The following is a 25,961-nucleotide window of genomic DNA, read 5'->3' as shown; positions in this document are numbered from 1 at the left end:
CTTGGCTCATGCTGAAATATAACCCTTGCTTTGTTTTGAAAGTCTTCTGACACAAACGTGGTGAATATTTGCTTGTTAAGAGTTATAAACTCAGACTTACCGAATATGAGACCCTGGTCCGGCACTGTGAATGAGACTTGAACAAATCAGTTGATGTCTTCATGTCTGAGATGAGATTCACAGTCTCTGCTCTACCAGTACAAGAACTTCTGAGTCTAATGAGGTAACCATGAGGCATTTTTGTAAATATCAGTGAAAATTACTAATCAACTTCCTCTTCTACTGTGATCTTTCCCCAATTTTCTTCTTGTATTTATCATCTCAGCCTTCCAAAAAGGATTTTGGACATTTATCTTGGAAATATATCTTCCTAAATGTGTGTAAATTCCATTTCATAAATGTTGATCCCCTAGTAACATTAATTTTATCATGTACTAGCTATGACTAGAGTCTGCATAGATAAACTCCCTGAAATCATTCGGACAACACTTGAAGGAAATGGCTCCACATTCTTTTTCTGCATATGGTTGTATCAAGGGGTACAGGGGTTAAACAATTCTACGAAGATTTACAATGAAATTGTAGAGTCAAGTTTTAAACCCAGGCTCAATTATTTCAAAGTCAGTGTACCTAATTTTATTTTCAGCTATTCATGTCCTGCGGCCCCAAATGAACTACTTTTGATATTGAACTATTGTCTTTTCACACTGTTTTATGAATGTTTTTTTCTGGAAACTCTTCAAATTTATTGCCAAATGAATGGGTGAGATTTGTGCTCCTAGTCTCCATAGCACTTAATGAGCCTAAGTGTGGGATCCATACGCCTTAATAGATGATTCATTTTCTCCTTCTAGTTCTGATCTCACTTGGCAACTCAGCTAACTAAATTTTAAGATCCTTAAAAAAGACTGAGAGTGATAACTGTGTATTATATTCTTCTACTTACTTTTGGCACAAAGTAATATAGATGCTAATTATATCATAATATGAGGGTTGAAAGTTTATTATATGGTATGCAGACTTCAGTAGTTTCTCCTTGGGCAGCAGAAAACATTGACTCAGATCATGATTATCCAAGTTTCTGGGTTTCATTTAGGTGGTGACAAAGGGTGTTCACGAGCTGGACCATAAGCCATGAATTTTTGGTGGCTGAATTTCTCTATCGCCTATAGATTCATCATTGTCATCTAAGAATGACAATGATTCAGAAGAATGAAAATAAAATAGACCAGAAGTAGGGAGAATTATTTCTTGGTACTTCACTGCCCAGCTGGTTGTTGGCGCACTTTATCCCTTTATTATTCTTTTGCCTCATGTGGCAATGGAGAGAATGACTTGTGTTAAAATTATCATAACAAGCTTCTTTTATGATCCAGATTTCTGCTCACTGAGTTGACACTACAAAGTAGAGAACATTGTTCTCGCTGTTTCATAGTTTGATGCTGAATATTTTCATGTACATGAATACATACACACAAATACATCATAAAGCCAAGAATAGCATACTGCTTTTGTACTTCAATAAATGAAAAGTATAGCTTGTGTGATACTTTTTAAATGCAAAGAAATCATGGCAAGTTGTATTGTCAGAGCAGTTCTTACAATAAAACCAAACTTCTGAGCTCCCGTTCAAGTGACTAAATAGAAAATGGTGGTGACTCTGGTCCAAACAGAAAGGTAGGCACAAGCAACTACAGAGAGGCAAGACTGAGTAAAGGCATGGAGGGGATGAATTGGAGAGTGTGACCAATGTAAAACACTTTTCTGAGTATGATTTAAATTTTTAGAAGGCAACGTTAGCTGTGATTCTTTTGTTCAAAACAATATCTAAGAGTTCTAATTATTATGGAGGTGTTAGACTCAGCTCAGAGGTGCATATATGGGGCTGGTAGAGTCTTTGTGTATATGGTTCTATCCTTCTAGAAGGGGACCACTGCTTATAAATGAAAAGAAATTAGAGGAGAAAAGCAGTGCAAAGAAGAAAAATCCCCGAGTCTTGGAGGGCAAAGAGAGGAGTCCGTCAAGTTCTTCTCTGGAATATTTAGCACACCTTCTGCTCAATCCTTTCCTTCCATGTTCTTTAGGGCTAAGAGATGACTACTGCCCTGCAATACTGAACCAGTCTTGATTTACAGCTGTTTAATTACATCTTTCTCCTCTGTCGTGTTTGAACTCATAGAGGCTAGGACTGATGCTTTAGTTTTACACTCCCATTTGCTTAACCCAGAGTTTGGTACACATAAACAAGGTGATGAATGAAGAACCATCTTTCCTACTCTATGAAGAGTACATCACCAACAACAGTTTTTCTGTACAAGGACATTGCCGTGATGGTACTGAGGGTTTTATGAATTGTCAAGAGAAAATGAATTCACTTATGGATCACTTTTCTCCATCTAAATTCTGGCACCATATTATTACTTAGAAATTCCATGTTAGAAATATTACCTCATCAGCAAGCAGACATAACTCAGTTTTAAAAAAGAGCAATAGTTTAATTTGTACAAGGCTGTTGGGACTGCATGAAACAGTGAGATCGTTAACTATAGAGAGGGCTGTTCCTTCTTTTCCTTTCTGGAACCCGAGGCTTGCAGCAAAGAACGAATAGATTTTAGAGGAGGATTAAGTAAGTAAGTCATATTAAAATGACAAAACGGGTAAATAGAATATAATGTGGAATGAAACGTAAATTGAATTTAGGCAAACACTTCTAGGACCTCACCATCCAATCCCGTCTCAGTGCCTCTGATTCCCACAGTAGATTCCACACACAATTCCATTACATGTTGCCACTCAAGGGCATTTGATGTTTTCTCCTTCTGGAAATTCATTTGCATTTAAATGATTTGAAATAATCATAAAAGCCAAGTGCTATGAAGTTTGAAATTAGTTACTGTCTATAAATTGCAATGCCATTAAAAGATGATTGTGGAGAGCTTTGCTGCCTTAACTATGGGCAGATTAACATCTAACACTGTACACCTTGTTACAAACCTGTAAAGAAGATGGGATACAGAGTGAAATTGATTCATTCTCCTGTTGATGCCTACAATGTGATGCACTTGGGTTTATTCTCAGAGTAACAAACTTTTTCATCTGGTTGATATCTATCCTGTTTAAATCTAAGACTTTTATAAAACTTGCTGGAATTCATTTTTCTATTTTACAGCGAAATGAAAGGAAGGGGAACTGCATGACATTTTACTTTTAAACCAAAGAATATGGCAAACTGGCTTTGTAGAGAAGTTTGAAAACTACGGAGTGCAGTTTGCAGCCTAAGACTAACACAGAAACTCCTGATCAGACTGTTCTGGAACAATTAGGCAGGAGCATGATGTGGTCAAAAGTTCAATATCAAAAGTCAGACATGTTTGTTTTAATTACTTATCTAAGTGTGACCCTAGTCAAGAGGCTTAGACTCTCTGATTTCAAACTTTGAATAATAGGAATTTCTATATTATAACAATATGGTAAGAGTAGAAAGATATGGTGTACAGTGTTAGCATTGTGGCATGATGAGTAAAGTCACCATCTGTAACACCAAGATCACTTATGGTGTCAATTTGTTTCCTTGCTGCGCCACTTCCAAACCATCTCCCTAAAAGTAGTCAAGAAAAATAAATGATAGCTCAAGTGCTTCGGCCCTGCACCCAATAGGAGATGTGGATGAAACTTCAGCCTTTGGCCTGATCCAGGCTATTCTGTGTATGGAGTGAACCAGTTAACCAGATGATGGAAGATTTCTCTCTCTGTTTCTGTCCTTATTTCAATACCAACTTTCAAAATAAGCAAATCTTTAAAATAAGAGAAACAAGGTATTTAAACATAAAGTACAGTGTCTGGGGTATGGTAAGAAGTAGTTGTTGGTGTACAATGCGTATCCAAATGTTTCTACCCCATTCCCTCTCCTTGTCTAATTGTTTCAGATAGCATTCACGTGTGGCCTAAAAATGGATTTTTAAAATGTTTGCCTTATTTATTCAAAAAGCAGGGTTGTATATTCAGGGAATGGATATTGGTGTTGAGGTTTTCCATTTACTGCTTCTCCCTGTAAACTGACACAACAGCTGGGGTTAGACTGCACTGAATGTAGTAGCCAGGAGCTTCTTCTAGATCTCCAATGTGCATAAAGAAGCACAAACAGCTGGGTCATCCTCTCCTGCTTTTCCAAACCATTAGCAGGGAACTGGATTAGTAGTGGAGCAGCTGGGAATCTAACAGGCACTTATGTAGGAACTGGTACTGCATGCATCAACTTAACCCTCCACATCATAGCAGTAGTCCTCTAAAAATGGATTAGACGTTCCTTCCATTAAAACATGGGACTATGTTCCCTCCTTATGAATATGGTCTCTTGATTTTTGATCAGTAGACGACACAGGAAATGACCCCGTTTCACAGGTTAGGCTTGGGGGTAACTGGCCACTTCTACTCCCCTGCTTTTGGAGTGCTCAGTCTTAGATGACAGCCACAGTGCTAGGAAGAAAGTTAGTCACTCCAGGGAGTGGCCCGTGTGCAGACTCTAGTAGCTATCCCTGCTGTAAGAACACACCTGGGGGGCTGGCTCACAGGCTTGGAGGTCCATAGCCTGTGATCCAGGAATGAACAGGGTTGGTTTCATGTGAGGGTTAAAAATATGTATAATATTTGTATTATTATATATAGTAATTATTATATATTAATATTAACATATGAAATGTATATAATATATAACAATTCTCTCATGTAAGGGAAGCATGTGACATAAGCTTCTTAAACAGCTTGACCTCTTTTCCCTGTGTTTGTATGAATATTCTCCACTGTGGACATGCCTGTGTCCAAATTTCCTCTTTCTTATAAGCACTCCAGTTATATTGGGTTGGAACCCATCCTAACAATTTCATTCTGACCTGGTTTTGTTTGTAAAGATCCCATCTCCAAATAAAATCAGCCTTCTGAAGTACTGGAGACAGGCGCCGGCCCATAATTTTGTTCTCAAACAAGAGTGAAGACAATCTTTCGTATTTGAGGCAGTCCTAAACTGGGTTCATTCAATAGGAAATCTAGCCAAGGGCTTTTGAAGGTGGCAGGATGGCAGCTGAAGTGATCAGATTCATAGTTGTACAAAGGACAGGACCAGAATTAAAGTCAAAGAAACAGAGCCAGGCAGGGGCAGGAGGAGGCCTGTTGATTGTAACTCCACCTTTCTTTGGTTTTCACTGTCACGCTATCAATGTTCTTTCCCAGCACAAATGCTGGGGGAAATTAGAAAATCCAATTAGCTTGGAGGGCCTGGTCCAGGGCTTCATGCAGAGGAAATCCTGGCACCTCCAGATGCACATGTTTTGATCTTGGTCTCCCATGGCTTCCAACTGTAATCTCAGCTGCAGGTGTCACAGAGACTTGGTAAGATTGAGGACTGTGGAGAAGTTGAACACAGTTTAACGTGAGTCGTAGAGTCACTGATTAGAAGACAAACCTTTGAGACTGTGGGAAATGCATTTGCAGAAACACTTATTTATAAGTTAAAAGGTTGGAGTCATTGTGAGAGACAGGGATTTGACTCACAGAGGCAGGTTATGCAGGATTAGCAGTGCTTCGAAATGAAGCAAGAATTAAATGATTTTCTGACTGCAACTCAGAAAGTGTGTGGTTAAATAGAATTAAGAGACTATGTATTTATGGAAGCCTTTTGAAAATCTCATGTTGATGGGACAACTAAATCTTTCTTCTTTACAACAAACAACTGACTGTAAGACACAAAAATACCCCCTTTAATGTCCACTTCAAAGACCTAAGCTCAGACTCCTGTTAGCCATGTAGAGTATTTGCATAGAGTATTTGCATAGAGTATTTTCTCCCCAACTCGAACCCATAGAATTTTATTATTTTTAAATAATCTTCCCAGATTCAGATGTAGCAATTTTGTATCTTAAATGAGGAGAATTTCCAATTAAATTTCATAGTTTGAGGCTTTAAAGTTCATTAAGATATCTAATCGCAAAGAATTTGCGTATCAACAGCTAGAATGATTGTAACCAGTATATACACCCCCATAGCTATTCCTTAACCTTTGAACGGTGAGCTTCTATGTGGAAGAATAAGTTAAGGATAAAACAGAAAGTACTCTATGAGCTGGTGTTCTTCTTTTTTTTAAAGATTTATTTTTATTATTTTTTTTATTGGAAAGGCAGATATACAGAGAGGAGAGACAGAGAGGAAGATCTTCCCTCCAATGATTCACTCCCCAAGTGAGCGCAACGGCCGATACTATGCCGATCTGAAGCCAGGAGCCTCTTCTGGGTCTCCCACGCGGGTGCAGGGTCCCAAAGCTTTGGGCCATCCTGGACTGCTTTCCTGAGCCACAGGCAGGGAGCTGGAAGGGACATGGAGCTGCGGGGATTAGAACCGGTGCCCATATGGGATCCCGGGCGTGCAAGGCGAGGACCTTTAACCACTGCGCCACCGTAATAGAGTAAGCTGCATCTCTTCCTAACAGGCTACACAGAGCCCATGTCCATTCACCTAAGAGCTGGTGTCATAGAAACAGAGAGGGTTTGACTTCAGAGGGAACCGACACAGAGCTTAAACGTGAATTGTTGGCTGAGTAGTTACTCTTTCCTCTATTAAATGTTTACTTGTGACATTTGTAAACCTGTGATCAGAGCTAGAAGATTAAGCCATCATATCAGATCTTCAATCAGAGCTATGATTATGTCTGGACTATATGTCATTGGAATTGGTACCCTCATAGACAAGCAATATAAAATAAATATAATAATAATTATCAATTCTCCCAGATAGGTCTAATCCTCGCCTATCATATAGTGATGGTGGTGGTGGTGGTGGTGAGAATATTCATTTAAGGGCAAGACAAGAAGAGCTGGAGTAAGTGCTTTAGGAAAAGTCCTAAAATTCAGAAAAAATACCTGATGGATCTGGGTAGGGCTTGTTAGATATAGCCTAAAAAGATGAGATTGCTTTAACACAAACCACCTATGCTTTTTTTTTAATATTAATTACATTGCATTATGTGACAGTTTCATAGGCTCTGGGATTCTCCCACCCCTCCCTGTACCCTCCCCCATGGTGGATTCCTCCACCTTGTTGCTGTATTACAGATCAAATTCAGTCAAGATTCTTTCATTGCAGGCATATACCAGGCATAGAGTCCAGCATCTTATTGTCCAGATCAATTCAATGGTTTCTTGAGGAGACCAACTCTGGTCCGAAGGCAAGGCTGGCAGAATATCATCCCGATCAATTAAAGGCCACAACATATCATCAACAACAATTTACAACATTATGGAATTATTTACATGATATTGAGTAGCCAATATGTTACAACATGCAAGTAACACTTCAAAAGCGCTATTTGTATGTATTTACACTTTAGACTACCAGTTTTTGGATATTTTGTAATTTTTCTAAAATGAAAGACTGAGAGTGCAATTTCTTGATCAAGTTCCTAGAGTAGCTTTAGATTTTTTAAAAAAAGATTTATTTATTTTTATTGGAAAGTCAGATATACAGAGAGAAGATACAGAAAGGAAGATCTGTCCGATCATTCAAACCCCAGTGGACACACAGCTGGAACTGAGACAATCTGAAGCCAGGAGCCAGGAGCTTCTTCTGGATCTCCCATGTGGGTACATGGTCTGAAGGCTTTGGGCCGTCCTTGACTGCTTTCCCAGCCACAAGCAAGGAGCTGGATGGGGAGTGGGGCTGCTGGGATTAGAACCAGCACCCATATGGGATGCCAGTACTCTCAAAGTGAGGACTTCAGTACTAAGCTATCATGCCAGGTCCTAGGTTTAGATTTTATTTAAAGAAAATGCAAAGTGTTTTGAGGAGCAATAGCTTGTTACCCAAATAGAAGTTTGCAGAAAGTCTATTATCTCCACATCCTCACCAGCATTTGAGGTTGCTGTTATTTTTTTATGTTTATTTGTTTTAATAAAAGTAAACATTTGTCAAGATAAAATGCTTTTCATAATGAGTCAAACAACAAGCCCTAGTGTAAGACATAAACACAAACTGCAACATTTGGAAATTTGAGAGTTGAATATACAGCACAGGACTACAAAGAAAAAGAAAGCAGGAAGTGCTGGGATTAGAACCGGTGCCCATATGGGATCCCAGTGTTTTCAAGGCGAGGACTTTAGCCGCTAGGCCACTGCGCTGGGCCCCATATTCTGACTTCATTAATTTTGCATATATTACCAGAAGTGGGATAGCTGAATCATAAGGTAGAGCTATTTCTAGTTTCTTGAAGAACTTCCATACTGCTTTCCATAATAATTACACTAATTTGCATTCCCACCAACAGTGTCACTATTTTTTTTAAATCTAGCTGTCCTGATAGATGTGTGGTAAGATCTCATTATGCTCCTAATTTACATTTCCCTAATGTCCAGTTGAGCATCTTTGTGGGCTTATTTTCCAAATAACTTCTTCTTTGGGGAAATGTCTTATCATGTCTTTCATTCATGTTCTGAATTTTGAGGGATTCTGTCCATTTTAGATGGAAGCTGTCTTTTTGTCAGATAAGTGCTCTTTCTCTTAGTACATTATTTGCCTTTTCATTTTTCTAATTTTGGTAAAGCCCCATTTATCAATTTTCTGATAAAACTACACTAAAATTTTCTAAAAACTTCACTAAAAACAGTTTAAGCACTCATCACTAAAACTCGAGTCTGAGACTTTTTTTCACATTCTCTTCTAAATTTTTAATAGCCATAGGTGTTACATTTGAATCTGTACCAAAGTGGGAGTGAAGTTTTAAAGGGATGAGGGGGTGTTAGATGAAGGATTTCGTTTGTGTGTCCATGAATATCTTTAGATACGTTACGCATAAGCTCAGCCACAAGTTGAATTCCATGAGTGTTCTCCACAGGAAATTCTGATTTTTTTTTAAGTTCAGGACAGAGGTTCTCAAATTTGTCCCTTTGGAATTGGTAAGTCTTTGTTGGATGCCCTGCAAATTTTAAGATATTTGACAACATCCCAGCTTCTTCCCCGAACTCTTGATTGTCAAAAATATTCTCAAGACATTTACCCTTGGAGTTAATTTTCCCAGCTGGAAACAACTGTTTTAGGAAAATACATTTACTCTTTCCTTTTCATAAGCACCCTTAGAAAACTCAAGGCAGCAGAATCTTGTAGGCGATTTCTATATTCACCTGTGGCTAAGATGTTTCTCTGATATATGTTTTGCATCCTGCCTGCATGTAGATAGGCATAAAGAGAAGGGGTTTTCCTGACACAGGGAGTTGACCCTCTTGATCTTGTTTTCGCTCATCAAGTTCCTTGATTTCTGAATGTCCCAAGCCTTTCACAAGCAGAAGGTTTCTTTCTTGTCTTTTATCTTCCTACTTCCTGGATCCCCTTCAAGTGTGCTCTTCCTCTGCAGCCACACTCTCATTCTTCTTTTGCAAAGGTGGATTCCATCTCTGACTCCAGAACTGGAAGACTGAGTGGCCTGTGTCAGGCTTGTGTCTCTTCTTTGTCCACCAACTTGAGCAGCTCATGTCATGTTTCAGAGACTGTGAGTTGGAGGAGTCTTTCCAGACTTTACAGTGTACCAGGATGTGTTAAGAGTTACATGGAATGATGGATAGAATGACAATTTATTAATATTAGCATTGCTATGATTGATGGCTCACATCACTGAAATTACAGACAGCTTGGGCATTTATCACACAGAGTGTATCTCTTCAATTTCTTGGGGTACGGGGGACACAGTCGCTGGCAATGTGAGTTTTGACTCTGCCCTATGTTAAGTGTGTGTTTCCCTTAGTTTTAGAATTCTGGTTGAAATCTGTTAGAGGATTGGATTGAATCCCGTGACATTCCCACCTCTCCTTACACACCAATGTGGGACTGAATGCTTAAATGGACATTGTCAATAACTTGTTTCCGGGACCTGCAAGGCAGAACTTGGAAGTACCTTGACCTCTTTGAAAACACCTCAATATTTCTAGTCTCTAAAAGGCACATTACACACTTAATAGAAGTGTGCAGCTTTACAGGATTCCTGCAAGGAATGTCAGGCTGCTTGATTCCTTACCCCCTGGTGGCTCATGGGGCATATTTTAGTTTTGGTCCCTTCAGAATATGTTTATAAGCTGTAAAAGAAGGAAAACGGACCATCCATCAGCAGAACTCCTCAGGAGTCTCACGAGATACTCCAGAAGCAGGGTAGCAGTGGAGAAAGGTGGAAAGTGTGGACTCTGTAAGCTCATTAGTGTCCTTGGGACGTAAGAGCGGAGCTGGAATATTGGCTGCACTGAGGTCAAGTTCGTAGCAGGAGGTCCAAACTGCATCTCTTAAGCTGGTGCTATCCAACAGAGTGGGAGTGTTCTAAAAACTTTTCCAATAAGGTAGGTATCCATCAATTGCAAGCAATGCTGAACATTTGAAATGTGGCTAGAAAGACTGAGAAACTGGGTTTTTAATAATAGTCTTTAGTTTAAATGAATTTGCAGCTGAGCAATCACATTGGAGTGGCTCCCCTATTGATGAACACTCCACTCACCTTCATGAAACTTATCCTGTACACAGGAGACATTAAATTTGCAGTGAATTCCAGAGCTCAGTGAAAGAGGAGGGTATGATACTGTCAATTCCAATCAAAGAAGGAAGCTGTGCCAACTCCCACAGGACTCAAGTACTCACAACTACAAAAAGGATATGATTATCTAGTAGCATTTACTTTTCACACTTTGCACTCTGTTATATATCATGTCCATAAGAGAAAAACAAAACCCATTCAAACTGAGCCCTTTCCCAGGTCAGTCTGGAAGGAAAGGAAGAAGCCAAGGAATTAGTGCATCCAGCCAAGTCCTCCGGTTACACTGAAGGGTAAACATGAATCTCAGAGGAAAGAAGTGACCCAGAGAAGGCAAACCCAACTCATCCTCTCAGGCTCCCAGCTCCCAGTGAGTGTGCTTTCCCTGTCACCTCCAACCTCACACGTAAGGACTGGGGCATTATGTCCAGAGACATGGTAGGAAGAAAACAGCTCCAAATATTGAATCAATGCCTCTTTCTGTATCTAAGACTATAAAGAGAAAGAATAAAGGAACTCAAAAGGACATGGATAATGGGGCCAGAACTGTGGCATTGCCGACCAGTCCTCTACCTATGGTGTCAGCATCCCATATGAATGTTAATTCCTGTCCCAGCTGCTCCACCTCTGATTCTGCTGTCTGCTTATAGTCTGGGAAACAGGGGAGGATGGCTCAAGTCTTTGGGTCCCTGCACCCATGTGGAAGACCCAGGATAAACTCAGCTCTGGCCGTTGTGGCCATTTGGGGAGTGAACCATCAGGCTGAACTCTCTCTCTGTGTATCTGTCTATTAAATAAAAGAAATAAAAATAAAAGAACATGAATAAAACATTATAAATAAAGGAGAAACCAAAAACCCAAAGCCAGAGGCATATTCAGGCAGTCTGCTAATATTCTAAACAATGAGGAGCCAACATATCAATAGGAAAACAAGAGTGATTGCATATTGACATCATTTAAAAGCCTCGACATTTTAGAAATTTAAAAAACAGAATTTCAAAATTAAGGGAAAAAAGTGGTGGAGATAGAATTGGATTCTCCTGAAAATGTAAATACATCAGTGTTGAGAAGTTGGTTCAAACAAGCTCTCCTTACTCAAGGAGAATACTAGGGAAATGACAAGAGGGAAGGCAAGTAAGATGTAAGAGGAAGTGAGAAATGAAAGAAGTGGTAAAATAAGGCTGAAGAATCAATGCTCAGCTCAGAATGCCCTGCTCATCAAATCAATGCCTTGAGGCTCACAACCTTGATGCAACCTTTGACACTCAGAGTAAGCAGGAAACAAAGAAGAAACTGTAACCTAGGAGCAGGACAATAGAACAGAACCAGACCCCCCAGGCCGGAAAGGAACAGGCCACCAGCTGACTTCTCTGGAGCTCTGCGTGACACGACATGCCCACAGTGCCACCCTGTTAGATACCTCCCATTGCTCTCCAATGAAATTAAAATAAACAACACGTGTTTATCATGTTTTCTCAATGACAAAGCCTAAATCAGTTTCCAGGCCTTTAATGGTTAACAACAGAAGAGGTTTCTATTATTCAATGATTTCAGAATGAGATACTTTTGGAGGCTAATTAAAAGTGAGTAGGAAATACGAAACTCCATCCATCAAAATCTCATTTTGAATGTAGAGGTTCAAGATCCTTTTCAATCACAAAGACCCATAATAGCATCTTCAGAAAAATACACATTGTTTACATGATGAATAATTCAATACTGACACATAAATCAGCATTTTTATAGTCTTGGTATACATGGTAATAGTAGCTGATAGTTAGTGAATGATTCCCGTGCACCAGGTATTATTTTAAGTGTCATAAAAGCTCAGTAATACCCATTTAAAGTAGACATCATTGTCTCCATTTTACAGAAAGATGAAGAAATTGTTCAGAGTTACACAAATGGTATGGGATTTAAGGCAGAATTTTAATAGAACCTGTCACCAAAATCTGTGTTCCTTATTTTGTACTACAGGCAAGGCACAGAATAAATATTTTTGGACCTACATTTAATGCTTTTTTCTGCTGAGATTAACTATTGCTTTGGCCCAACCCCATTGAAACTTAATTTCTTAAGATAAAATGCATTGCTATGACTTGTCAGTTTCTGTTGATTGACCAGGCAGGTCATCCTTAGGGGCTCCCTTGACTGGGCTGTATTGAGGTTATAGCTGGAACTAGTATCACCTATCAGTATGCGTTGACTGATGCCTCCTTCACACTCACCTCTGGGTGTCTTCATCCCTCATGGCATCTACACAAAGCTTTGGCTCTCAGATTATGGAGATCCTTAAGGGGTTGAACCTTTTCTGTGGCTCCCATCTCCTAAGAATTGAGTAATGAGAGCTTCTAGCATAATTTTTGATATCTAGAACTGATATTAAACTACTTTCTGTGTATGCCTTTAAACAAGACGCCATCTGGATCCAAGACACACCAAAATAAGTTGGCCTGTACATGATTTGAGTGGCAAAGAATCAATACAGAAAAGCATGTGGTATTCCCATAGTGATCACACTGACTTAATAGGTGCAGTATTCTCCAGATGTAAAAGCACTAAGAAGTGATATTCAGCTACAAGTTAGAATTCTCTCTTCCATATATTTTGTATCCTGCCAGCTCCTTGGAGGGAATATAAGAAAAATAAAACTTATATTTATGATTTTCTTATTTCTGATATGAAAGGTGGCACCTTTCACACACTATTTATCCTCTGTATCTGCCAAGAATTGGCTATGTTAAATGTTCAAGGAGAGGAAGAAAGGGAAGGTGAGAGGAGGGGAAGCTGGAGGAAAAAAGATGGAGGGAGGAATAAAGAAGATCAACAGTGAGACCAGAGTAGCTATTTTAGATTCCATATACAAACAAAAATATGGAATCATGGTAGTAGGCACTAAATTATTAATTGTGCTCTGAATGGTGAGATTAGTGGTACATTTCTTCTCTTTGCTTTCCTGCATTCTATAATTCCCTGTAATGAGAATATGTTGATTTATGATGGATTGATACCAAGTCCCATGACTCAGTTTTTATACTGGTCTGTTTTTTGTTGTTGCTGTTACTGATGTTACTTTCTTTTCTCTAAGCAGTTGACCCCCAACTATGGTATCAATGGAAAAGGAACACCTGTGCTTCCTCCTTTGGGGAGTTTCCAATGCATCTTTACTTAGCTCAACAAGTACACCCTGTCAATTTCCTTCCTCCAGTTCCCCTTCGTATTTTCACAGAACTGTTCATCAGTCTGCTATTCTGATACTTGATTTTCTACAAAATCCATCATCTTCTCATTCTTACGAATGCTGTTACAGAGTTGAACACCTGTGTTGTGTGTTATAGGATGTAGGATTCACAGGTTACAGACATCTACACACCTCTGTCGACTGCAATCTGCTAAGTGTCATGTCAGCAGCCCAGTCAACTTATTACCAACAAAGCAATCCCTGTCAATTGACAGGGTAAAGTTTGCGTAGGGGGTACTATTGAGATACACCCTATAATAATCCATGGTTGAGAGTGGTGGAATAAGATTTTTTTAGGTAGGCAAGAGCAGGTAACAAGTTGTTCAGCAGCTGCAAAGAAGCCTGGGGAGGCAACTGAGTGGGTGAATTCATGACAAGTGGTGCTGCAAACCAAGCCCAGGACCATGGACAGAGGAGCTTCCAGCAGATGGGAAAAGCAGTTTTGGAGAGCTTAGCCAGGCAGGAGATCAGCTGCCACAGGCTCAGTTCTGTAATATTTCCACAAGACACAATCATTACTAGTTGTGTTTAAGTCACTTTCTGAATTCAAAATAATAAATCCTTACTGAAAATACTTTAGTATGAGGTTCACTCTGGTTTTATTCCTTTCTCAGTGATTTCTCATAGGACGTTTCAGTGGAGTTGATAGCACAGGAGCTAAGCCTGTGTTTGCAGGCCTGGGGACTCAACAGAAGATAGCAGTTGTACACTGACATTTTTCCACAGTTCTTTTAAGGCATTCAGTGAAACTCTTTCTCAAAAAAAAAAAAAACTGACCATAATTCTTGCTATTTCTTTCACCTCTTGTCTAAAAATGCTATGAAATGTGGCAGGATCCTTTCCCATGCCTGATTAGTGAAGAGACACAGAAAGAAGCCAGATCAGGCAGATCATCTCTGAAGGAGATGCATACATGGACCATCCTGCATTAGTTCACAGTTTCTTTCCCCTTTGATACCTGTGAGTGTCTCTAACATGGAAATGTTAGACACTGGGGCAGAAAAAGCAGTAAACTGTGAAGCCTTGCTTGCCCTGGAAGAAACAAAGATTTAGTTTTGGGAAAGGCAACACTTTAACCCAATAAGGAAGGAGAGGTGGCTTTGGTTGGGACAGGGTTCACAGTCAACTTGGGTCCACCTGTGAAGACTTGTGTGTTTAGTTCCCATCCTTCCCACCTCTTTGATGAGTTCTTTCAATGTGGAGAGAAGGAGGTTAGAAATCCCTCCTCTTCCTTACAGCTAGAGCCTCTACCCAGCCTGTCCAATCAAGCAACGTTTCAGTATCAAGAAGCTTTTCCAACAAGAAGATTTGCTTAATTATTTAGCTGAGTATACAACCTCATTTTTTTTCTGAACGAACAAGGTTCTTCATCATTAAGGATCTTTGAAGCGACATGGAAGGACAGAGAGAGCATTGATTTTGGACCAAGAGGAGCCTGGTTTTAACACCTTGTTTTACTAGGGCATTGTCCTTTGCCTTGAAAAGAAGAGCTATCATCCACCATTGCATTGTTGTGAGGACAAGACAACGCCATATGTAAATGGTTACTTCATTATGGTAATTGGGGGAGGGAGCACATTCATATTATTGGAAATCAGCTGAGCCTAATATCAAACTCCATCTCTATGACTTAATCCCTCTATAACACTTCAGATAAACTCCATAGCCTTTAGACTCCTGAGTACTCTTCTCAATCATGATACTGAAACATTGTAAGAGCTAATGAATACCAGGACAACTTAGGAAAATGGAACTAAAAGATGTTATCTTGACACAAAATACTTTGTAATGTGTAACTATAAGGGCTAATAAAAAATATAAAATGTGAAAAAAAACTATGTATGGATTTCAAAGATGCTGAAATTTGCTGTTTGTTTATTCCTCCATGATGCTACTGCCTTATTCCTCTCTCACTCCATAGTCTGCAAGTTGATTTTATACTGAAGGTACTGCTAGTTCTTGGAATCATCAAGATGTTTGCTCTAAATCAACACTTGAAGATCTGCTATGGAATTAACTTAGAAATATTGGAGAGTAGGAAAAATAAACCCATTAGTTCCTTTTGTGATATTCAGGATTGAATTAGAATACTGGAGTCTTTGCCTACTTCTCTCGCCTTTCATTCCTACCTCCCCACAGGACAGTTAAGTAAGTCTCGTGATATCCAGATGAATCCAACTTCTCTCCGCCCCTTGTTCTTGTGCCACGTTCCTCAGCTGCTGTTCCATTCCTCTGGGTTTCCATATGGCTATTTCCTTCCTGGCCTTCTAAGGTCCCTACTTGAAGAACCTTTTCTTCTGAGAGACTTTTTTAGCACATGCTCTATAAAGCACTTTCTTTTTCTTACTTTATTCTTTCACATCGTTTACAGAAAGGAAAGTAAGAATAGAGTCTACTTTTGGATATTGCAGTCATTATTTGCTGCCACTTCTTGATGTAGAAAACTACTGTTCTGTTTTGGAAAAGCAGGTGAGCTTCGGATGAAGCTGATTCCATTCCTGAAATCCAGGAACGGGCCATGTGTCCTAAGCCAAAAGAATCTTGGGATCCTCTCTGTGTTCACAATCCCTGATCCAGGTCAGGAAAGAGTAGCTTAATGAAACTCAATCCTGGCCATACACAAGTTATTGGGTTGAATTAGGATGTGAATCAATAAATATGTAGGACTTGGGGTTGAATTTGCTGTCGGATAGAAAAGAAATAAAAAGAGGAATGCATGCTTGTGTGTGTGTGTGTGTGTGTGTGTGTGTGTGTGTGTGTGTGCGTGCACTTGGATTCCTTCCTAGTGATCATCTGATATCTGCATCGATCTGTAAGCTAAATTGGACTCACTGGTGGGCTCACTGGTTAAAAGACCGATAACATTTCTTTTGCTTCTTCAGTGTAAGTTGGGCTTTCTGTTAGGGTGCACAAGGCAACACAGTCATTCTTGTTCAGTGCCTATCTTCCCTGCTACATTAAAAGATTTTCAAGAGAAGGAAGTAGGCTTCACTCTTAATTATACCACCACTGTCTGCCGTAATGCTGATTATAGAAGGAGTTCTTAAGTGTTTGTTTCTGAACACATGATGGTGTCAAACTCCAATGAGGCCTTGGTCTTTGCCTGATGCGATCCTAGTTGGTCAAACTTTTGGAGTACTCGAAAGGACTGGAAATAGATTAATTGTGTTTCAGAATGGTGGCAAATGTTGGGCATGCAGAATATCAACGTGAGCTTGCAAGGTTCTTGTGGTTTTGCTTCCATTAGTAGCAGTGTGCCTGAGAAGCTCTCAGTGAGGGCTGGCTGGTGAGGTGCCTCCTGGCTTCCCAGAGCAGGGTGTAAATGTCCACCACCATCAGATGTTCTGTTTATTGTTGTTGCTAACTCTTCAGCACAGAATCAGGACTAGGGCAGCAATCGGCCTGCTACACTCTACCACATGGTTCTTATTACAGTCATTTCCTCTTTACGCTTATCCCTCCATTCTCCTTTCTGTCATCTCAAATACCTCAGTGCATGGCAGATGGCCATCTTTCTATGCCATTCACATCAGTAACATTGGAATGTGTGATATGGTGTTTGCTCTTATTGTGTGCAAGCATCTCATTTTCATTAGATGATGGAAAACAAAGACAGAAAGCAATGTCCTAGACATCTTGGGCTCTTGTGTCTAAGCACAAGAAGCTGAGGAGCTTATGAATGGCGGAAACGTCCTGCAATTCTGGAGGATACGAGGCTCAAGATGGGGCCAGCATAGATAGGACCCTGCAAAAACCCAGTTCTGGATTGCAAGTAACTGATGTCTTGCTTTACCTAACATGGCCAAAGGGGGCAAACAAGCTCCCTTGGCCTTTTTTTAAAAAGGGTACTAATCCTATTTATGAAGCCTAGAAAATCCTTCCCTAAATATCTGCCACGTTGAGTTTCAACATTTAGGTTCTGGGGGACACAAACCCTCAGTCCACTGCAGACAGTTATAACAACTTGTTGTGTGTACTGAAGCTCGTCAAAATACTTCTGCATCTCAACTTTGTATAGTGAGAATGAAAGAGGGGAAGGAACCAAAAGGCCTCCTGCTTGAAACAGTTGATTGATGGTATTGAGTTGTCAGGGAAAAGGTTATGGCAGATTTTAGAAGACACTGAACTTGAGTTGAGTACTGAAATTTGCTCAGGGGGAGGTTATCCAAACAAAAAGACTAAGATTAAGGGCATCACCTAATGAAATATTTCAGCAGTGTGGTTTGTTAGATGGACAGCAGCAAGAGATGATGCTGAAGAGCTAGCCTTGCAGACTCTTGACATGATTGTAGGCACAATAGGACTCTGAGAGGGTAATGAGCAGAGAAGAGGCATGGTCAGGTGAGCATCGGCAGGGGACTGTCCCCACTGCCGAGACTGATGGGGGAACAGGACTGGTAACAGGGACAAGTTAGGAGCGTACCTTGGTAATCCTCAGTGGGACTCTGGGCTGGTGAGGGCTGTGAAAGCTGCAACAGCACAGGCTGCTCTGCCAAGACAACCTAGCACCCTGACATATCACCACCCCCTGCCTCTCTCCTCTGCCTTTAATGATTTCTTGATATTCTGAAGTGGAACCTGGCAGATGGTATTTTAAGAAAAAAAATGACTTTGCAGCCCCAAGTTTATATATATATTTCCTACCAGAACGAGATGAGGATGCAGTGCCTTCTTAGGTAATTAATGATTCAACATGGTGCCTGTGCAGAGTGGAGTTGAAGCAGCTGGAAGCCTCATTTGCAGCCTTAGGAATTCAAAGGACACAAGGAAGCTAATTTGTGATTGTTGCTTTTCTTCAATAAAAATTAAACTGATTACAAAAAGCTGACAATGAGACAGAGCCTTGCAGAAGCAATGTCTCTGACAGTTTGCTGGGAGTTCATCACAGATACTCAAATTTATCATTTTTCACATTCTCTAGAAAAGTATAGCTAAAAATTACTTTGATTCCACAATAATTATTTGTGTGTGCATTTATATTCACATGTAATTAACTCTGAGTTCCCTGTATCATTTATTTATTAAAGTTCTGATGAACAATCATGAAACTAGACACGATGAGCTTCTATGTGGGATTCTTACTACAAGCACGCGCATGATGATGGTGTCCGTTATGTGAGGGAGTCTCGTAGTCACCACTGAATTCCACCTTCTGGGAAGAATTACTTCCAAAAAAGTACTAAATAACTTTCTATGGCCCCTGAAAGCTTACAGCTCTTGTCTTGTGTCAATATTTCAGCAATCACACTGCAGTGGTTACTCTGTCATTTCATAGACAGGAATAGAATTCTGCCCCCAGTGGGATCACAAACAAGTTACAAGCCTCCTTGAGCTTCTGTTTGTTCATCTACATTCAAAACTCAAGGTTGCTCTGTTGTGAGGCTGTCCTGAAGAGGTTAGAATCTGCATGGAGCATTCATAGCAGTTAGGTGGTAATAATACCTGTTAATGGGCCTGGAGCAGTAGCCTAGTGGCTAAAGTCCTCACCATGTTTTCATAATGGCTCCAAGCTCCTGGCTTCTGATTGGCTCAGCTGCAGCCATTGTGGCTGCTTGGAGAGTGAATCAGTGGACAGAAGATCTTCTTCTCTGTCTCTCCTTCTCTCTATGTATCTGACTTTGCAATAAAAAATAAATCTTAAAAAAACTTGTTGATATTTTATTATTAACTATTTACTGTATAAAAATAGGATTTTTACAGTTGCAGTTATTTGAAAATCAAAGTGACAGAAAGCAAGGCAGTTGGTAGGGAGAGTAGAGAGAGAGAGGCAGAGAGAGATTGTTAATTCTGTTTTCTGTTTTGATAATTTTGGAGTCACCCCAAATCTTACCAATTCCCTGTTTTGTAAGTTCTTCTTTCACAATACTCTCCATTTTTTATTTTCCTCCCTCCCATTCTGCCTGTCGTTGGCTGGCACACGTTCTGGAGTTTCCTTGATGTTGCTCACATGGTCTCCACGTTCATGTTGTTAGGATGCTTTTCATTGACTTATCTTCCACAATGAAGCTGCACAGATATTTCCAATGACTAGCACTGGTTTTATTTCTTTCTCAGTGACTGCTCAATGTCTATGAAACTGGGAAAATAGCCCTTACACTCAAGGATTTCAATTTCTCCATTTATTTTTAGCCTTTCCCTCAAAGTTTCTTATGAATGTAGAAACAAGAACATCACTTGCTGACATTATGTTTTATACATTTTAAAGTGTTTGTTCTGTACAACATTTGGTAGGAAAATATAAGCTTTCTTGGTCATAGATTTTGGAAGAATGTTCAATTGTTTGCATTGATAATTCTGTTGCATTGTTGCTCTTTTCAATATGGAAGTACATTTTATCCTAGAGTCTTGAAAGAAAGTGATTATATAACATGAAATGCGTACCTGGTACATGACTAAAATTTAAGCATGTATTGACATTACCAAGTCAATATATTAGTAGAGTAGCGTCATTTGCAACAATATTAAGCTGAGTCAAATCTGAATATCCTTCAAGAGATGAGTAATAATATACACTCATACATTCACATGGTGGACTAGTACTCAGCAGCAGAAAGGATCAAGTTGCTGATTTATCAAACAGCCTGGGCCACTCTTAAGGGAAGTAAAAAAGCCACTTTAAAGACTTTCTATAATTTAGTTTAATATTTTCAAAGTGACAAAATTATATGTAGAGTAAACAGATGAGAGGTAAACTCTGAAGAGGTTGTAGCCGAACAGTGCTACATTTGATTTTGCTGGCGGTTTTACAAACTTACATAGGCGATTAAGTATCAGAGCTATACATAAGCACAAATACATATCTGTGTTATCATTACAGTGAATTAAATGAAGGTGGCACAGGGATGCTTTGTACTGTTTCTCGCATCTTCCATGTACATATAGATTTATTTCAAAATGAAACAAATATTAGGCGTTATGGTGTAGTGCATTAAGAAGTGGCCCACCGTGCCAGCATCCCATGTGGAAGCCAGTTTGGGTCCCAACTGCTCCTCTTTTGAGTAAGGTCCCTGCTAACATGCCCAGGAAAGCAATGGAGACCTGGCCAGATGCTTGGGTCAACCCCTGAACCCAAGTGGGAGATCAAATGGAAGCCTTTGGCTCTTGGCTGCTACCTGGTCCATTCCTGGCTGGGATGGTCATTTAGAGAGTGAATCATTGGATGGAAGATCTCTGTCTCTTTCTTTCTGTCTTTTATGCATGCTCACGTGTGTGCATACAGACGTGTCTTCTAATCTCTCTTTAACTCTGCCTTTCAAACAACTAAAATAAACATGTTAAAAAAACATTAAGGAGGGTGAGTACTTATATTGCCCTAATGACCACTAAAAAGCTAATTTTGCTGAGAATTCAGATGAAAAGACTGCCCAGCACCAGCTAAGAGCTGTGACTGAAGTGTCACGTGCATGATCAGATAGGGCTACAATCAGCCTGTTAGAAAGAAGTTGACCTTTTTAAGAGATCAACAGCAAGAGACATTAAAATCTGCATTTTAGCAAATGCTTTCTTTCTAAAACAAAGGATAGTTGCTTCCACACAGATTCAATCAGCAAGCCAGAATAGAATCCTAGTTGGGCAACACCGGAAATGTGACAAGCCTTTCTTCCACTACAAAGATATTTTAGTGCTTATGTAGAGATCTTATTCTTGAAATTGCTTTTAAAATTGCAAAATGTTACAAGGGGAGCCTCCTACTCTCACCCTGATGCACACACACAGTCCCTACCAAAAAAAAAGTTATTTCAATAGACTATTCAGACTCTAGTTTCTACTAGGGCAATAGGTTACATAACTAGATCATTTTAAAAGCCATTTAACACAGAAGTCATGAGCTACCAGGATACGCTATACATGTCACAGAATTTGTAACATGTTGCTTGGTATGATGACCTGGTAGAAGCAAAATTTTCTTATTTCAAGTGTGAATTTTCCCTCACTATGTAGATGCATTGATGTTCATCCACTCATTCATCCATTGATTCATCGTACAGATAGGATTTCTTGATGAACTATGCCAAAGCCTGGGTACACAAGAAAGAAGACAATCAGGTTTTATGAAGTCGTTTCAGTGAGGAAAGAAATACCCTGCCATTACAATCATAATTAAAATTGTGGTAAGTGCAATACAAGGAGTAGACATATTGTGAAAAGGCATAGCAGGGTGCCCAATCTTAGAGTTAGCAATGACTTCTTAAGATCAGACTCTAAAATCTCATTTTCCCATATTACACTGTGAAAACAAATGACAGTTTTTCTACAAGGCAGATGTGGTTCCTAAGAAGTGTCTCAATCCAAGTCTTAATCCCAGTTTGTAGGAGCCAACATGGTGGGCTGGATGCTAGAGCATGGGTGTAATGGATCCAGTGTAGGAAATCATACTCAGCAGTATACATTAAGTCAGGTGCTGCTTCCAATGAGGTCCTCATGGAATACCAAGCCTAAGATTTCGGTTATTAATTTGCTAATGAAGGAAAATGGCATTTGGGAAAACAGCACACATCAATGAAGGTGAGGGAAAGTGTTTGTTCTTTGGAGTGTAGTATCTGAGCAGGCCAACTGTGCGCAGAAGGAGAACACTTCTACCTGGGACTGAACTTGAAACATGTGGGTCAATACCAGCTAGCACATGTGCCTTTCCCAACTCTGAGGACTCCTTCAGCCTCCTACATTGCTTCTTACACCTTGACCTCCAGCCTTCCACTTCAAGGTAGCTCTTTACTGACTGTGACATGAGGTAGGAAAGACTTAAGGAGTGTGAGATCTTCTGTCTCTCTTTGAAGAGTCTTCTTTAAAAATAACTGCTTTCTTATAGACCCCAAAGACAAACCAATACTTCCGATATGATACCCTGTCTACCAAAAAAATAACACGTTTTCCAAGAGACATTAAGAGTTAACACTATGTGTGTGACTATCAATCCTGAAAACTGCAAGGATGGATAGGTTTGTTGCATTTCTTATCAACCTGTAGCAGTCTACTCTCCTACAAAGTGCACCAAGACCAGCATTCATTCAAACATTTCACCATTCCTTTATGAATGTTCTCATGACACTTTCTCTGGAAAGGCCATGGGTACCCATATGTCCTTGAGAGTTGTGGTATTTGAGAATTATCAAAATAGCAAGCCTGTCAGAGTCCCCCAACTCCATTGCAGACCTTGTCATAAGCAATAAACTAAATCTTGAAGTTGTAAGAAAAGAAAAAACACAGATGGAAATGCCAAGGGTTTTAGAAGACATTAGTGACGGGCAGAATGAGTAGGCTGAGCGCTACAGAAGAGGTGCATGTGGCTGAAATATTAAAAATTGGCAGCATGAAAAGTCATGGAATTGAACCACCCAGAGCTCTGTTCAATGGAACTCCTGAAAAATAAAATTTCCCACTGTCAAAACTATCTGTATTCAGCAGAACTGTCAGCTGATATCATGATTCCCCTAGGTAGTTCAAGTTCCTGCTCGGGCACACTAAAGACCTGTCAGCCCAATCTGAGATTTCTCTGATGAATAACATTTGCTCATGGACTTCTCATTCTTTAGATGGAGGCTTTCTCAGAGGGATTTGAGTCCCTCTCTGTTACAGCCTCTTCTTTTGCTTCTTTCTTTGTAAGTACAAGATCTGCATCACAGTCATAAGCTCTTCCAACTTATGCCTGCTGGTTCTTTTCTTTATCTTCTTCAGATGTCTCCATAAGGAGATTTCGTTTTCCAATGATTTTCTTAAACATGTAATCTTACATTGGTGGAGAACTTGAATGGTTGATTAATAGGTGCATTAATCACACTCAGTTATTGCTCGGGTATGGAATCTTTCTTGGTTCCTTAATCACTGAAGCTGAAAAGGACTGGAAAATGTCAGGTACCAATAAACAACTATCCAGAAACCATCCATTGGCCAGACAGGCCATCTAAGCTGTTGTTTCTGGGCCTCTTTCCTGGTTTTACTATGTTCCCTGCAGATTCGCCCAGTGCCAACTCCCATCTATGCCCAGTTGCAGCCTCAGGTCTGCATCTCTGTCCTTAGACCTCAGAAGACATTGTGCTGGTCTATCAGCAATGCATTCCTTCATTCACCAGTGTGATAAATCTTACAAGAAGTAGATATTTCAGTATTTATTTAAGTGGCTAAAAGCACATGGGAAAAACCTTTGTAGCTCCAATTCCTGTTTGCAATTCCCAAGCTTATACTCACATCAATAAGACTTAAAAACCCTTTGATTGAATTTCATCATCTGTAGAAGGGAATAGTAAAATATCTATCCTTTAGAATTATTGTGAGAATTAAACACACCCACACATGCACGCACGCGCACACACACACACACACACACACACACACACACTCATTTGAAACAGGGCTTGCTGTAATACAAATTCTTCACAAAGTTGTAATTAGGAATGGTATTTGGTTGCACTGGAATTTGGAAACATGATGTTTGATAACAGAAATGTAGAATAAAGGGTGTGTGTTTTATTAGCAGGCAGATAGAAAGTATTCTATGGAAACTGAGGATTCTAATGAGATATTAAATGCTAAAAAGGGATCAGAGGCTTCTGCTACAGTGCAGTAATTCTTTATTTGGGCCATCAAGAAATTACTGTTTGGGAAGAGAACTTGAGCTGGAAAGATTAGTGTGTGCAAAGGTCCTGTAACAGGAGGCTGTTAGGATGATACAGACAAGAACAAGCACAAGGTTCTCTGGACAAATCAGTGTGTGCCGGATCTTTGCTGGCAGGCACATTCTGGACTGTCTCTAGGTTGGCTCTTTAAAGCCACCTGCATTATTCAGTATAGCTCTCTGCTGGGGTTTCATCGTGTTCGTGATAACTTTGCTTTTCACACAAGGGGTAGCGTTAGTGTCATGTCCACATCACTCTCACGTGTTACTGTGGTAATGACTCTAGAGAATCCTTATTTTATGAATCAGTTGCAACCTACACTCATGCCACTGCTCGTGCAAGCCACGATTCTAGGAAGCATCTTTGCCTTGGAGCTGGTCCTCACAATCTCCACCAACACTTGACCTGGGCTAGAGACTGTGTGTGCCTGGGTTTCTGACCGCACATTCTCAAATTGGGGATTAAAAATATTTGCTGACTCATAAACCAATGTAAGTGTTGAAGAATTAGTATAAATAAAGTGAGAACTGTGCTCAGGAGCATATAAATATTCACTACTGTGGTCGCCAATTTCCTCGGTATCATGACTTGGACTTGTGGCATGCCTTTGAGTGTCTCTCTCAGCAGAATTAAGTACTAAAGGAGAGACATTTCTGCTCAGCCTGAGACTTCCCTGATGATCAACCTTCGTTGGTCCTGTTGTTTCAATGTGTCTGATGAATGCTACATTCATTTTTATCTCTGGGAAACCTCTTACAGGTATTCCAGCCTGAGTTCTGGACCAGTGCTGGCTCTCTTAAGCAAGAGAGGGAAATTCAGAGCAGCTTTGAGAATGGCCAAGTTTCCATACCTAAACACACACACACACACACACACACGCACACACACACCCCACCCCTCTGAGTGTTCAGGAACACCTGCAATGTTGCGTCTTCCCTCACTGAGTGACTACAAGGGATGTTCAAGCTCTCACTGTATTGGTGTTCTTCCTGTGTTCCATCATAAATGATAGTTTCAGGGAAAGCAAATGACTTTTTCTATAATCATGATCTTTAGTAAAATAGCATCTAATTTTAACACTTTTAACTGCTGCTCCTTTTCAAGGCACAAAACAGCTGAACTTCCCTTTCATTGAAGAGATTGCTAATGTGATGACACCAAGCTATTAGCTACCTCCTACACACAAGCACAATGACAGCTGGGGTGCAACACGTTTTCTTCTGAGTTATTGTTCCTTCACCATTCACCTTTTTGCAGATTAGATTGAAGCTGTAGCTTTTCACTGAAGCAGAGACTGGGAGTTCTGCCGATTGACAGATATAATTATCACATTGGCTTTCCAGCCTGTGGTATCCAAGGAACAGCCTCTCTATTTACCCAGTGTTAATCAGGAAAGAGTTCAGTCTATTGGAGGGAGTTTTTCAATGGCCTTTATTTTTTAATATGAAGTTTTTCCTCTGACTCTGTCTGTAAGCAGTAGCCACTGCCCAAGGATCTGGACCTCAGCGGGGAGTTCAATGGCCAGAGTGACGTGTGGTAGGGACCTAGCACCATTCAG

This window comes from Ochotona curzoniae, unplaced genomic scaffold (genome assembly GCF_017591425.1).
Source record: "Ochotona curzoniae isolate NIBS_2020 unplaced genomic scaffold, NIBS_Ocur_1.0 scaffold_4505, whole genome shotgun sequence".
Lineage (NCBI taxonomy): Eukaryota > Metazoa > Chordata > Mammalia > Lagomorpha > Ochotonidae > Ochotona > Ochotona curzoniae.
The sequence above is the reverse complement of the archived record's forward strand: the minus strand, read 5'-3'. Positions refer to the sequence as shown.